The sequence below is a fragment of the Ranitomeya variabilis genome, chromosome 4 (genome assembly GCF_051348905.1).
Source record: "Ranitomeya variabilis isolate aRanVar5 chromosome 4, aRanVar5.hap1, whole genome shotgun sequence".
Classification (NCBI taxonomy): Eukaryota; Metazoa; Chordata; class Amphibia; order Anura; family Dendrobatidae; genus Ranitomeya; species Ranitomeya variabilis.
In genome coordinates, this window is record NC_135235.1 from 469,605,991 (window position 1) to 469,622,299 (window position 16,309).

General features: G+C 41.1%; 1 long non-coding RNA gene across 1 annotated transcript; it reads left to right on the forward strand.

The window, feature by feature from the left end:
- The first annotated feature begins 1,597 nt into the window (after positions 1 to 1,597).
- LOC143765266 (uncharacterized) lies at positions 1,598 to 9,932 on the forward strand. The gene is made up of 2 exons (XR_013213352.1): positions 1,598 to 2,116; positions 6,511 to 9,932. It is a non-coding gene; the product is annotated as an uncharacterized LOC143765266 (long non-coding RNA).
- Positions 9,933 to 16,309: the final 6,377 nt, after the last annotated feature.

The following is a 16,309-nucleotide window of genomic DNA, read 5'->3' on the forward strand; positions in this document are numbered from 1 at the left end:
TCTTCGGATTGTCCTGGAGTGGATGCTGTGGTGGAGAGATTGCATCAGATCTGGGGGCAGGTGGTGGACAATTTGAGGTTGTCCCAGGAGAAGACTCAGCTTTTTGCCAACCGCCACCGTCGTGTTGGTCCTCGGCTTTGTGTTGGGGATTTGGTGTGGTTGTCTTCTCGTTTTGTCCCTATGAGGGTCTCTTCTCCTAAGTTTAAGCCTCGGTTCATCGGCCCGTATAAGATATTGGAGATTCTTAACCCTGTTTCCTTCCGTTTGGACCTCCCTGCATCCTTTTCTATTCATAACGTTTTTCATCGGTCATTATTGCGCAGGTATGAGGTACCGGTTGTGCCTTCCGTTGAGCCTCCTGCTCCGGTGTTGGTTGAGGGTGAGTTGGAGTACGTTGTGGAGAAAATCTTAGACTCTCGTGTTTCCAGACGGAGACTCCAGTATCTGGTCAAGTGGAAGGGATACGGCCAGGAGGATAATTCTTGGGTGAATGCATCTGATGTTCATGCCTCTGATCTGGTTCGTGCCTTTCATAGGGCCCATCCTGATCGCCCTGGTGGTTCTGGTGAGGGTTCGGTGCCCCCTCCTTGAGGGGGGGTACTGTTGTGAATTTGGATTCTGGGCTCCCCCGGTGGCTACTGGTGGAATTGAACTGGTGTCTTCATCTTCTCTGTTCACCTGTTCCCATCAAGATGTGGGAGTCGCTATATAACCTTGCTGCTCTGTTAGTTGCTTGCCGGTCAACAATGTTATCAGAAGCCTCTCTGTGCTTGTTCCTGCTCCTAGACAACTACTAGATAAGTTGGACTCTTGTCCATGTTTGTTTTTGCATTTTGTTCCAGTTCACAGCTGTAGTTTCGTTACTGTGTCTGGAAAGCTCTTGTGAACAGGAATTGCCACTCTGGTGTTATGAGTTAATGCCAGAGTCTTAAAGTAATTTCTGGATGGTGTTTTGATAGGGTTTTCAGCTGACCATGAAAGTGTCCTTTCTGTCTTCTGCTATGTAGTAAGTGGACCTCAAATTTGCTAAACCTATTTTCATACTACGTTTGTTATTTCATCTTAATTCACCGCCAATACATGTGGGGGGCCTCTGTCTCCTTTCGGGGTATTTCTCTAGAGGTGAGCTAGGACTAATATTTTCCTCTGCTAGCTTTATTTAGTCCTCCGGCTGGTGCTGGGCATCTAGAATCAACGTAGGCATGCTACCCGGCCACTGCTAGTTGTGCGTTAGGTTTAGTTCATGGTCAGCTCAGTTCCCATCTTCCAAGAGCTAGTTCCTATATATGCTGATGCTATGTTCTCTTGCCATTGAGATCATGACACATGTCCTTGCGTACCAATGCATTCCCATAGACAGTAATGCATTGTTTTCACGTACTCATTTGCAATCATCCACAAGTGCATGATTGCTCAATATTTGATGCCTCAAAGTCGCGGGACATCACCGCACACCGCGAAACAAAACATGTGTACACATCCGCATGTGAACTCATGGAAACGCATGTCCCTGCATACACCAGGTTAAAGATATATATGAATGACGCATGCGCATCTGTGTGGATCTGTGAAGGAAGAAATTAAGAAAGAATCTCCATTTTTGTGCTTTTCGACTCCATTTTGTTGTTTCGATATACATTTTGTTAGTAGGCTAAACTTTACCGCTGGTATGAGACCTTGATTGTTGCAACTTGGACAGAATATGAGACTGAGGGTATATTGTTCTACGAGACATTGACGCACAGATTGTTCCTGCATTCTTATAGGCTAAGAACCGTGAGCGTGTTCTTATGCTGATTGGTTGAAGTGTAATTTCTATGACTGTGATATAGTCATGCAGAATAAACGGGGGCTAGAGATCAGCTCGATCCCCCATACAGAGACACACGTCTCCGTCTGGTCATTTTCAGTTGCCGGCAACACCTTGTATATTAATTTGGAAATCACTGGGTTAACCGTGAAGGATCAATTTAAATCCTCCCTCAACAGTTGGCGCCCTTGAACGTGGGGCTCTAAGCAGGAACGCCTCTGCCCCCCCGGTGGACAACAAGACAAAGGACCCTCGGACCGGACGCAGGCACTGGAAAATTGGGACTGATCATCCCCCACAACCACGGTAAGTTGGCAGTTATACTGTCCAGACTGACCGTTTGGTGTGGTTTTCCTGTGTTTGTTGCTGCAAAGAGGATCTGAGGTTTGTCCCCGGAGGTGGGATGATTTTTGGGTGGAATCATATAGAGGTGTAGTTCCGTTGGAAGCCCAGTGCTCGAACCGTACCTCATAAGGGACGGACACCCCGGATTGACCAGTGATGTAATTCTCTTTATTGTCAAAATATCCTGAATTCCTGATCACTGTTAGAATCAGGCGCGGTGAGGTGATCGAAGATTGGGTAGGATGCGTAACTCAGGAATATATTGATTTAAATATTTCCAGGGGTGTCCGGAGGGTTAAGTCTAAGACGCCCTCCTCCTTTCACTGAGTACCGCGTTTTTGGGTTGTCCCAGCGGGGGACAGAGAGAGACCCAGTGGAATAAAACCGTAAGGCCGTCGGTATTATGCACAACTAAGAAGGATATTTAGCTCTAAAGGAGAATCCGTTTTTGTGGAAGGAAAAGAAGTCTTTGAAGTTGTATTATGAATCTGATATTGTTTGCCCAAAGACGGGGAAAATATTCTCAATTATAGGTTTTTCTAAGGTGTTCTGGTATGTGAATTGTGAGATGAAGATTTTGTAGAAATTAATTAAGTCTAAGAATTACTGTATTTCGTTTGTGTTTGTCTTTGGAATATCCGATGGGCGGGGGGAGTTGAACAGCTGCGTTATGGCTTTCTTCTGTGCTGAGGATTTTTTTTCTTATCTCTTTCTGAAAAGGGAGGGGGCGCGCGCTCGTAGCTGCGCTCTTGAGTCTCTGTGTTTTCTTGGTGTAGATTACGCGCTGATAATTTTGTGTTTTGTTTAAAGCGACAACATTGTTTTTAAGTATAAAGAAATATTATAATCTGGAATTTAAAAGTGAAATCTAGTGTCTAGTTTTAGAAGGAAATTTGTAAGTGATTGGTAAAAGCAAGTTGAGTGGTTGATATATAGCAAATTGAGGATCAACAGAGAAAATGAATTCTGATTGTTTTTTGCTACGTTGAAAAATGAAAGCTGTCTACTCCTATGATAAAGTCTGGATGTTTTGTGGTGCAGGAAGGTATTGAGAAAGCGTTTGAGAATAATGTGTCAGAAAGACAAACAATTAAAAATGATGATCTGGAACAGGGGGTCTCCCTGCTTGATGATAAGGTCCCTCCCCAGCCCCATGTCAATTCTCAGATCAAGAGCTTGTTTTAATTAGAGTAGATGACAGACCCAATAAATATACTCTTATAAAACCTATCCCTGTGGGACCTTTCCCTGAAGTTACTGCTCAGTTCGTAATCTCTCCCTCATGTCCGGTAAATTTACTGGGGGCAGATTTATTATCACAGTTCCGCTCCAGAATACAATTCCAAGATGATGGTCAGATGGTTCTTGCGTTATATAACTCCTATGCAGATGAATATAATGAGATCTGTATCCTACATGCCCTTCCCACAGTTATGATGGTCCTGATAGACCCAGATTCTCCCCCAATAATGCCTGTAGAACCAGTAAAAGTGTTTCTCAAACCTGGTGCCCCTTTTTCTAAAGTCCATCAATACCCTTTGAAATATGATCAGGAGCAGTGTCTCAAGGGGCAAATATAAATGTTATTCGATAATGGTGCCCTGATACCCTGTGTTTCCCCATGTAACACACCCTTGTTTCCCGTTAAGAAAAACACCCCACCCGGCCAACCCCCTGTGTACCGGCTGGTACAAGGTCTACAGGTATTTAATGCGGTTACTGTTCCAGAAACTCCGGTGGTGCCTAAGCCACATACTCTTTTGTCCCAGATATCTCAGGATGCTGCTTGGTTCACAGTTATTGACCTTGCCAATGTCTTCTTCAGCATTCCATTACACCCAGATTGCCAGTTTCTGTTTGCATTCACTTATCAGGGATGACAATTGACGCGGACAGCTATGCCACAAGGGGTCCAAAATAGTCCCAATCAGTTTGCAAAAAATATGGGAGAGTGTCTTTTACCCTGGCAGTTAGAACACCCCTATGTCACGCTGCTTCAGTATGTGGCTGATCTTTTGTTGTGTGGACGGACAGAGCAGGAAACCATTGTTGCCACTGTTAGTTTTCTCAAGTATCTGGCAGATCTGAACTGTCGGGTTTCGGCCTCGAAATTTCGGTTCTGCCTTGGTCAAGTGATATTTTTGGGTCACTGTCTCCTTCAGGGTGCCAGACACCTCACAAAAGAAAGAAAAATAGCCGTCAGCTCCCTTCCTTTACCAAAAGATGAGACTGAACTCCAGCGTTTTCTTGGACTATGTACTTATTGTCGTCAGTGGATACCGGACGCATCCCGTATAATGCAACCTTTCTACAATGCCCTGAAAGACGGTTCAAGATATGCTGATGATTTGGCAGATTCCACACCAGATACGCTGTTACTACGGAAGATACTGTAGTGCACGCAGCTGCACTCCCTCCCTCACTGTCAGCACAAGAAGTAGAACTTCAGGCTCTGCCTACTGCATGTGTTCTGGCCAAAGACAGGCGGGCTAATATATACACGGACTCACAGTATGCATTTGGTATTGCTCATGATTTAGGAGCCCTATGGGCCAATCGAGGGTTTATTACCACCGCCGGGACTCCAGTGAAGAATGCTGAAGCTGTTAAAACCCTCATGGACTCAATCAAATTACCCACTGATGGTCCATACCCCACACGATGTATATAGTATCCCTAACCAAGTATAATCTAGCCACATGTCCATGGCTGGACAGCTGCGACTTTGGTGTGCTATTCTCATGCCTACTAATGTGACTTTGAAAAGGTGCGCTGTCCTAAACCCCGTTACTCTTCTTCTAGTTCCCCTGGATCCAAAGGGGGGAGGAGTAGGTGACATGAGCAAGGACACTTTCTTTTTCTTTTTCTTTCTAGAATGGATCCAGAGGAACAAGATTAGGTTTCCAAACCATATGATTGTCTAGAATTGATGTCTCAGGAAACGGCTGGTCTCTAGTGTGCCTATTCTAATGCTGATTTTGAGCTTTTTGTAGATGGATCCCGTCACCCAGATGACCAAGGACGCTTCTGTACCGGATATGCTGTGGTCTCAGAACATGAGGTAATCAAGGCAGAGTTAATGCCAGCTCATATGTCTGCACAAGCAAACTAGCAGAAGGTAAGACTGTAAATATCTACACTGATTCCAGGTATGCTTTTGGCATTATACACGGTTATGGGCCTATCTGGAGAGCCAGGGCTTTCCTGACAGCAAATGGCCACCCCTTTAAACGTGCTGAGGCAGTCCAGCAACTTATGAATGCACTACAGATTCCCACCCAAGCAGGCATCATAAAGGTAAAGGCACATACCAAAGGCACTGATGGACGGACAAAAGGGTAAGCACTGGTAGACCAGGCTGCGAAGAAAGCAGCAAGCACTCCTGTAGCCTCTCAAGTACATCACCTAGACACCCCACCATCTCCACTTGTGTTGAAAGACATCTTAGCCCGGTTACAAGAACAGGCAAGTAAGGAGGAGAAAAATAGGTGGCAAAAGATAGGGGCTTGCTCTGATACCGTTACCGGACTATGGGGGAGGGGTGAAAAGGTCTGCCTACCACAGGTACTGTACCCAATGATGGCACAGGTTCTGCACGGGAATGTGCACCACTCGAAGACGGCCATGTGTGACACCCTACAGAAACAATGGATTGCCCCCGGGTTTTCCACCTGCGCAGAAAGGCAGGTACAGAGCTGCATGATATGTGCCACACATAATCAGGGTAGGACAGTGAAAACCCCATCCAAACACACTCCCCGGCCCTTTAACCAATTCCAGAGACTGCAGAATGATTATATTCAGTTACCCAGGGTAGGGACGTATGAGTATGTGTTGGTCTGCATTGATTTATTTTCAGGTTGGCCAGAAGCCTACCCAGTTGCCAAAGCTACGGCTAAGACAACGGCGAAGACACTGATGGCTGAGATCATATGCAGGTATGGAGTTCCTGAAGTCATTGAGAGCGATCGGAGTTCCCATTTTACTGGAGAGATCATGTCAGAGGTAATGGCAGCACTGGGGGTAAGTCAAGCATTGCATACTCCATACCATCCACAGAGCAGTGGAAGAGTGGAGAGACTAAATGGAACTTTTAAGCTTAAAATCCAGAAGGCAATGACAGACTGGTAAACCATGGACAGAATGCCTTCCTCTAGCTTTGTTTTCAGTAAGATATACCCCAAACAGGAAGACAGGACTGTCACCGTATGAGATTCTGTTTGGCAGGGGCCCCAATTTTGAATGTTTCTTTCCACAACAGTTGCAGCTCAAGTACCAGGACTTGACTAGCTATGTGCAGGCCTTATATGGACACCTTGCCAAAGTGCATTTAACTGTCTTCAGTTCTCTTCCAGACCCAGACAAGGTTCCTGGACACCATCCCTTTGTGCCAGGAGACCTGGTGTATGTGAAAAAGTTTGTGCGCAGAGATTGTCTCCAGCCGAGATTTGAAGGACCCCACACGGTGATCCTGGTCACCCCCACTGCAGTAAAACTTGAAGGAAAGAGCACCTGGATCCACGACTCACACTGTATAAGAGACTGTTGTTTTTGATCCTGGAACTGAGGGCCATCCTCGCCCCTACCTCTTCGGCCCCTATTGTAAATAAGAATTCTGGCCCCACTATTCTCTGGGGAAACCGGACAGCCCCGGCAAATATCTGGCGATTTGATTTCTGTGATGTAGTCAAATGCCTCGAGACTGAACGGGTGGTAGAGGGGATCATCCAGTTTTATATGTGTGTTACCAGAAATGACAACAATAACTATTATTATCGGTCAGATGCTGCCTGGAATACGGGAGATGATTGGGGATATAAATCTAGTGAAGCCATGTTCCCAAAGATGGGACGGGTAGGAGTCTCCGTGAGAGAATGCATCTAACAGCCCTTCTGCAACCACTTAGGTGCTGTAAATGGGGTAAAAGTTGTTACCCCCTCCTCCTAAATCTTGAAAATCCCCAATCTGCTGATCTGCAGACATTTGTACTGGGAAGGCATTATAATTATGTATTTAGTAGTGGATACCATGGGAATTTAGGCCCAGGTGAGCGTTTGCAAAATGTAGTCAATGAATTGATCCCCATTCCAGGTCTCAGTTGGCAAGAGGTTTTCTCCATAGAAACACAAACAGCCCCAAGGAAAAACCTATGGTTAGAATGGGTGAGATACAATGTAAGAGTCCAGAATATCTTTGTAGGATGTATTGCTTGTGCTGCTGCGAATACACACCTATACACACATGCATTGCTTTTTCCTCATGACAACACCACTGCCTGTGTCATGAATTTGTTGAAAGGTTTGAAGTCCACTGATTGCCCAGATTACGTCCCACTGATTCATAAGAAACCCAAACTAAAGGTCCCAGGAGAAGTAATCGTATTAGCTGACAATTACACCTGCTATAATTCCCACGACACCACAGGTACACCAGTAGGGATCTTCAAGACAAGTTTCTGCAAAGAGAACAGTTCTCTAGATACTGATTTGCTAATTAAACATACACAATATATATACACCAAAGATACCTGATGAACCTACCAGAAAGAGGAGAAGCCTTGATCAGCTCCACATGAGTTATGAAGAAGATCCACTAGTATATATTGATGCCATTGGAGTGCCAAGGGGGGTGCCTGACCAGTTTAAAGCCCAGAACCAGATTTATGCCGGCTTTGCTTCTATAGTACCACAGATGCAGATTAATAAAAATGTTGAATGGATCAAATATATATATTACAGTGAACAAAGATTTGTCAATTATAGCTGTGATGCCTTCCAGGGTATAGTTGAGGATTTGGGCCCTAACACTTGTATGACCCGTGCTGCAACCCGACCTAAGAGAATTACACTGAATCCTGTCCAGACAAGATCACATGCAGTGATATAAGAAACTGACACAGGATTGTGGGTGGCGGATAGTGGGGACATTAACTTTTAGGAGTAGGCTGACAGTAATCCTTTTGGGAAGGAGCTGTAGATCAGCATGTCATGTCGCCCCCACCACCAGAGAACCAACCACATCAGGTAGGGTAAGACAGATACAGGAGTATTATCCCTGGAGGCCCTCTGACTAGCTAGCTACGCAAAAACAATTGGCTGACCCTGAGAACCAACCTCTCTCATTTTACAAACAAATAATGATAATATGATGGACGTATAAGTGCACCTGGGCAGGCCTAGGTAGTTAGTGAGCACAAAAACAGGTGACGTGCTAGGACACAAATTAAGATCTTTTTGCAGATGTGACAAAAGGAGAGAGTGTAGAGCTATACTTTGGACGGTTACAGCTGAAATAGGAAGACATGGAGTACAGTCCCATAAACCCACTTGATGTTAAAGTATTGGTAAATACATTCATTGACGGTATGACCAAAGACATACGAGACGAAATATAGACAGCCAGACCTGAATGGCGAAATGTAGATCCAAAAGACCTGAAGGTTTCTAAAGAAGTTGAACAAATTAGGACAATAAGACGACGTGTCATGTATGCTGGAGTAGACACATCTTTCTTCTCCAGTTGGTTAGGTGGGATCAAGGGATTCCTTCAATAAGTTTGTTTGGTACTAATTGCCCTCCTTATAGTTGAATCGATAATTTTCTGTTGTGTTATTCTTTGTACAAAAAGGTTATTGCCAAAGTAACTCCGACTGGCACCTTCCTCAATCAAGAAGTAGACCCACCAGAGTACGATGGTACTGATCCAGGGGAGATCCCTAAGTATGTCCCCCTCAAGAGAGTAGACAGAACCCCCCATTCTCAGATGATGCTAAGAGATTTAGTTTAGGGACAGTGGGAGAACTCCATGTGAGGTTAGTGAAGGGTTCAGCTGCCTGGAGGCCTCTCGCTAGGGGAGAGTTTCTGAGGTGTCTGGATGAAGAAATCCACCTCCCCTTTTCCCATCACATGGACAGTCTCGAAGGATCTTTCTTAAGGGAAAAACTTAGTATTTAGGGGGGATTGTCAAGGGGAAAATATATTTTCTTATATACTTTTTGTACTGCTATACTCTTATACTGTGAAACAATAACTTTTTCCTATGCTTGCAGATATAACTGTATTTAAAATGGCTGCCAGTATTCACCTTTATCTTTGTCATGTATGTAATACTAAAATTTGTTTTTTTGGTGTATTTCTGTGTGTATTAGGAAATTCTGCACTAGGATAACTAGTGATGAAACCAAAAGCGTTGCTATCTCTGCTCTTCTCTACACCGATTTCACAAAGTTATCTGATGAAGATGTTGAAGCCAAGCGCATGGCTATCTTCAAAAGATCCCCACTACTGTTATCAATAATTGTTATTCGTAAATTCTAGTATACAGGGGGGACGGGTACGCCGCAACAGCCATGGCTGGTAACATGGCACCAGCCATGTGAAGACCAGTACCCCTCGAGTTTAGAGCTTGGGATAGTATCTCTGATGCTGGACATTAATTAACAAAATTTATCTAGGGGGGAATGTGAAGGAAGAAATTAAGAAAGAATCTCCATTTTTGTGCTTTTCGACTCCATTTTGTTGTTTCGATATAAATTTTGTTAGTAGGCTAAACTTTACCGCTGGTATGAGACCTTGATTGTTGCAACTTGGACAGAATATGAGACTGAGGGTATATTGTTCTACGAGACATTGACGCACAGATTGTTCCTGCATTCTTATAGGCTAAGAACCGTGAGCGTGTTCTTATGCTGATTGGTTGAAGTGTAATTTCTATGACTGTGATATAGTCATGCAGAATAAACGGGGGCTAGAGATCAGCTCGATCCCCCATACAGAGACACACGTCTCCGTCTGGTCATTTTCAGTTGCCGGCAACACCTTGTATATTAATTTGGAAATCACTGGGTTAACCGTGAAGGATCAATTTAAATCCTCCCTCAACAGATCATACGCTGCGCACAGATACGCTAATGTGAAACCAGCCTAAATGTATCTCTTCACAGTCCAACAGTTGTAGATTGTGCCACAGTCCTTGTGTTTATTGATGAGACATTCTTTCTCTCATAATAGTTTTACAGCTGTAGAGTAGTTGTCACATATTTGAAAAACTTGATCTTTCTAAAGCAATGTCCATTCCTTAAGATTTGTATGCAAGTACTTAGAGTCCAGAGCTCTCCAAATACTGTATGTTGCACCACACTCCAATTTTTGAGTATTGCGCCACTATTCTTTCCATCCATCTTTCGGTGAGTTCTACTAATTTATCATCAGTGGACATGATTCATTTCTCTTCTTTCCACCTAGAGGTACCATTCTGGATGGAATTGTTTGAAAGAATTAGGGCCCAGCATGAATACGAAAGAAAAAAGATTAGCCAACTCAACAATAGTCAAACGAGTAAATAGTCTGAAACAACAGGCCACCAAAAAATAATTTAACAACATGTGTGTTAGTCTTCATGGCATGCATACATGATGTCAAAAATACCAGCCTCCTCCAACCCCTTCAGCTGGCCATTCCATCTCCAAAATTGGTATATTTTTCACACCAATATTTCCTATTGTGTAGGTTAAAAAACAGGAAAGTACCTGATGGTACCTAATATCCAACAATTCAGAAAACATAACAACTACATTGGTAAACCCAAAAAGATATGTTTAAATAACTTGATTCTGATGAAGTGCTCGCCACTTTCAATGGCTAGAGTTGTAAGTAGGTGGTGTCCAGAACTTCTTACATGTGTCCTTTCACAGTCCAACAGTTGTGGATTGTGACAGTCTGTTTTATCCATTGATGTCTCATCATGGTTCTACAGCTGTGAAGAAGTTGAACACATATGTAGAAAACTTGATTTTGCTGAAGAAATGGCCATACTTTAAGAGGTGTGCAAATAGTGTCAAGAACTCTCTAAATATGTTGCACCACCGTCCATCTTTTGTGTATTGTGTACACTATTCTTTTCATCCATTGGTCAGTGCATTCTTCTCATATCTCATCAATGGATACCATTTCTTTTCTCTCTACCTGAAGAAAGGTACCATTCTGCACCATTTTCTTTGAAAGAATTGGGTCACAACATGCATACGGAAGGAACGAGATTTGCCATCTCACCAATTGACAAAGTTGTAAAAATTCTGAACCATTAGGCCACAAAAAAATAATTTAACAACTTGTATGTTAGTCTTTAGGGCATGCATACATGATGTTAAAAAAATCCAGCCTCCTCCAACCCCTTCAGCTGGCCATTCCATCTCCAAAAGTGGTGTATTTTTCACACCAAATTTCCAATTGTATAGGTTAAAACCAAGAAAGTGCCTGATGGAGCAGAAAATTCAATGGTTCAGAAAACATAATAACTACCTTGATAAACCCAAAAAGAATATGAAGGCTCATTTGGAGAACTTGATTCTGATGAGAAGATGTACACTCATTCATGGCTAGATCTGTAGATAGGTGGTGTCCAGAACTTCCTAAGGCTAGGTACACATTAGCGTTTTTTGCGCAGCGTGTCATCTGCATGCGCAAATGCATGCAAACACATGCTTATGCTGTGGTTTTACTCTGCATCATCTTACGCATGACACAAAAAAACCTGCTGCATGTGCATGCGTTTAAATGCATTTTGGCATGTGTTTGCGTTGTTGACGTGCATGGTGGAGGTGGTGAAATCATTTCCTGGATATGCGCCGTCTGAAGTACGTATGCGTATCGAACGCATGCGTATGCATGTCCTTGCGTACCAATGTATTCCCATAGACAGCAATTAATTGTTTTCATGTACTCATTCACAATCATCCACAAGTGCATGATTGCGCAATATTTGATGCCTCAAAGTCGCCAGACATCACCGCACACCGCGAAACAAAACATGTGTACACATCCGCATACGAACTCATGGAAACGCATGTCCCTGCATACACCAGGTTAAAGATAGATATGAATGACGCATGCGGATCTGTGTGGATCATACGCTGCGCACAGATATGCTACTGTGAAACCAGCCTAAATGTATCTCTTCACAGTCCAACAGTTGTAGATTGTGCCACAGTCCTTGTGTTTATTGATGAGACATTCTTTCTCTCATAATAGTTTTACAGCTGTAGAGAAGTTGTCACATATTTGAAAAACTTGATCTTTCTAAAGCAATGTCCATTCCTTAAGATTTGTATGCAAGTACTTAGAGTCCAGAGCTCTCCAAATACTGTATGTTGCACCACACTCCAATTTTTGAGTATTGCGCCACTATTCTTTCCATCCATCTTTCGGTGAGTTCTACTAATTTATCATCAGTGGACATGATTCATTTCTCTTCTTTCCACCTAGAGGTACCATTCTGGATGGAATTGTTTGAAAGAATTAGGGCCCAGCATGAATACGAAAGAAAAAAGATTAGCCAACTCAACAATTGTCAAACGAGTAAATATTCTGAAACAACAGGCCACCAAAAAATAATTTAACAACATGTATGTTAGTCTTCATGGCATGCATACATGATGTCAAAAATACCAGCCTCCTCCAACCCCTTCAGCTGGCCATTCCATCTCCAAAATTGGTATATTTTTCACACCAATATTTCCTATTGTATAGGTTAAAACCAAGAAAGTGGCTGATGGTACCTAATATCCAACGGTTCAGAAAACATAACAACTACATTGGTAAACCCAAAAAGATATGTTTGAATAACTTGATTCTGATGAAGTGCTCGCCACTTTCAATGGCTAGAGTTGTAAGTAAGTGGTGTCCAGAACTTCTTAAATGTGTCCTTTCACAGTCCAACAGTTTTGGATTGTAACAGTCCGTTTTATCCATTGATGTCTCATCACGGTTCTACAGCTGTGAAGAAGTTGAACACATGTAAAAAACTTGATTTTGCTGAAGAAATGGCCATACTTTAAGAGGTGTGCAAATAGTGTCAAGAGCTCTCTAAATATGTTGCACCACCGTCCATCTTTTGAGTATTGTGTACACTATTCTTTTCATCCATTGGTCAGTGCATTCTTCTCATATCTCATCAATGGATACCATTTCTTTTCTCTCTACCTGAAGAAAGGTACCATTCTGCACCATTTTCTTTGAAAGAATTGGGTCACAACATGCATACGGAAGGAACGAGATTTGCCATCTCACCAATTGACAAAGTTGTAAAAATTCTGAACCATTAGACCACAAAAAAATAATTTAACAACTTGTATGTTAGTCTTTAGGGCATGCATACATGATGTTAAAAAAATCCAGCCTCCTCCAACCCCTTCAGCTGGCCATTCCATCTCCAAAAGTGGTGTATTTTTCACACCAAATTTCCAATTGTATAGGTTAAAACCAAGAGAGTGCCTGATGGTACAGAAAATTCAATGGTTCAGAAAACATAATAACTACCTTGATAAACCCAAAAAGAATATGAAGGCTCATTTGGAGAACTTGATTCTGATGAGAAGATGTACACTCATTCATGGCTAGATCTGTAGATAGGTGGTGTCCAGAACTTCCTAAGGCTAGGTACACATTAGCGTTTTTTGCGCAGCGTGTCATCTGCATGCACAAATGTATGCAAACACATGCTTATGCTGTGGTTTTACTCTGCATCATCTTACGCATGATACAAAAACCTGCTGCACGTGCATGCGTTTAAATGCATTTTGGCATGTGTTTGCGTTGTTGACGTGCATGGTGGAGGTGGTGAAATCATTTCCTGGATATGCGCCATCTGAAGTACGCAGACCATTTCTTTTCTCTCCACCTAAAGAAAGGTACCATTCTGGACCATTTTCTTTGAAAGAATTGGGTCACAACATGCATACGGAAGGAACGAGATGTGCCATCTCACCAATTGACAAAGTGATAAAAATTCTGAACCATTAGGCCACAGAAAACTAATTTAACAGCTTGTATGTTAGTCTTTAGGGCATGCATACATGATGGTAGAACATCTAATTTCCTCTAATGATTTTAGCTAATTATTTCACCTCTATAATCGATGCATATTTTCACATCAATGTTTACAATCATTTGTGGATAAAAGCAAAATAGCATCTGATTGTCTAGAAAATCAATGGTTCTGAACATATAATAATTATGCTTTAAATGCCATAAGGAAAATGAATCCGTCTTTGTGACTCTTAAAGAAGGCTTGTGTCTAAATCTTCCTAAATGTGTCACTCCATGATTGATCTTTTTTCGCCACAACTCTTTTCATCCAGTGGTTTATCTGATATGTTATTAAATACCACACATATTATCTTCTATCTACAACAAAGTTCCCTAAAAAAATCCAGATGTTTCTGGCCCATTTAGCAATGCCTTAGTACTTCCAGAATTTGTATATTTTCTTAAACCAATGTTCCATAACTGGCTGAAATAGCAAGCAATAACCTGAGGGTCCAGAAAATTCATCGATTCGAAATGCAGAATAACTCTATCACTGGTGTGAAAAGGAAATGTGAAGAACTTGATGTTATTGAGAGAGAGACCGGTGTCTGTCCACGTATGGCATAACCATGCCTGTCAGTCATTGGTCTAGGCTTATTTCTGATACCTCATCAAGAGACACCAGATTTCCTCCACTTATTAATATTCCTTGTCCGCATTTGGAGCAAGAGTTGTGGAGCAATAAAGACTCAGATGCTGCAGAACCTCACAGTACAGCACAGCTGATTTCCATAATTCCACGACCTTTCCTTCTTGGTGTTGTAATTTCAGATTTGAAAAGTACAAACTTATTTATCCATACTATATATATCTATGTAACTTGTGTGTGTGTGAGAGTGTGTGTGAGAGTGTGTATATATGAATGTAGTCACACTAATAACCATCCTTATAAACACATATACATCTATACATACACACGTATACATTTATATATATGTAGTCACACTAATAACCATCCTTATAAACACATATACATCTATACATACACACGTATACATTTATATATATGTAGTCACACTAATAACCATCCTTATATACACATATACATCTATACATACACACATATACATTTATATATATGTAGTCACACTAATAAGCATCCTTATATACACATATACATCTATACATACACACATATACATTTATATATATGTAGTCACACTATTAACCATCCTTATATACACATATACATCTATACATATACACACACGTATACATTTATATATGAATGTAGTCACACTAATAACCATCCTTATAAACACATATACATCTATACACACACGTATACATTTATATATGAATGTAGTCACACTATTAACCATCCTTATATACACATATACATCTATATACACACACGTATACATTTATATATGAATGTAGTCACACTAATAACCATCCTTATAAACACATATACATCTATACACACACGTATACATTTATATATGAATGTAGTCACACTATTAACCATCCTTATATACACATATACATCTATATACACACACGTATACATTTATATATATGTAGTCACACTAATAACCATCCTTATATACACATATACATCTATACATACACACATATACATTTATATATATGCAGTCACACTATTAACCATCCTTATATACACATATACATCTATACATATACACACACGTATACATTTATATATATGTAGTCACACCAATAACCATCCTTATATACACATATACATCTATATACACACACGTATACATTTATATATATGTGGTCACACTAATAACCATCCTTATATACACATATACATCTATACATACACACACGTATACATTTATATATATGCAGTCACACTATTAACCATCCTTATATACACATATACATCTATACATATACACACACGTATACATTTATATATATGTAGTCACACTAATAACCATCCTTATATACACATATACATCTATACATACACACGTATACATTTATATATATGTAGTCACACTAATAACCATCCTTATATACACATATACATCTATATACACACGTATACATTTATATATATGTAGTCACACCAATAACCATCCTTATATACAAATATACATCTATACATACACACACGTATACATTTATATATATGTAGTCACACTAATAACCATCCTTATATACACATATACATCTATACATACACACACGTATACATTTATATATATGTAGTCACACTAATAACCATCCTTATATACACATATACATCTATACATACACACGTATACATTTATATATATGTAGTCACACCAATAACCATCCTTATATACACATATAC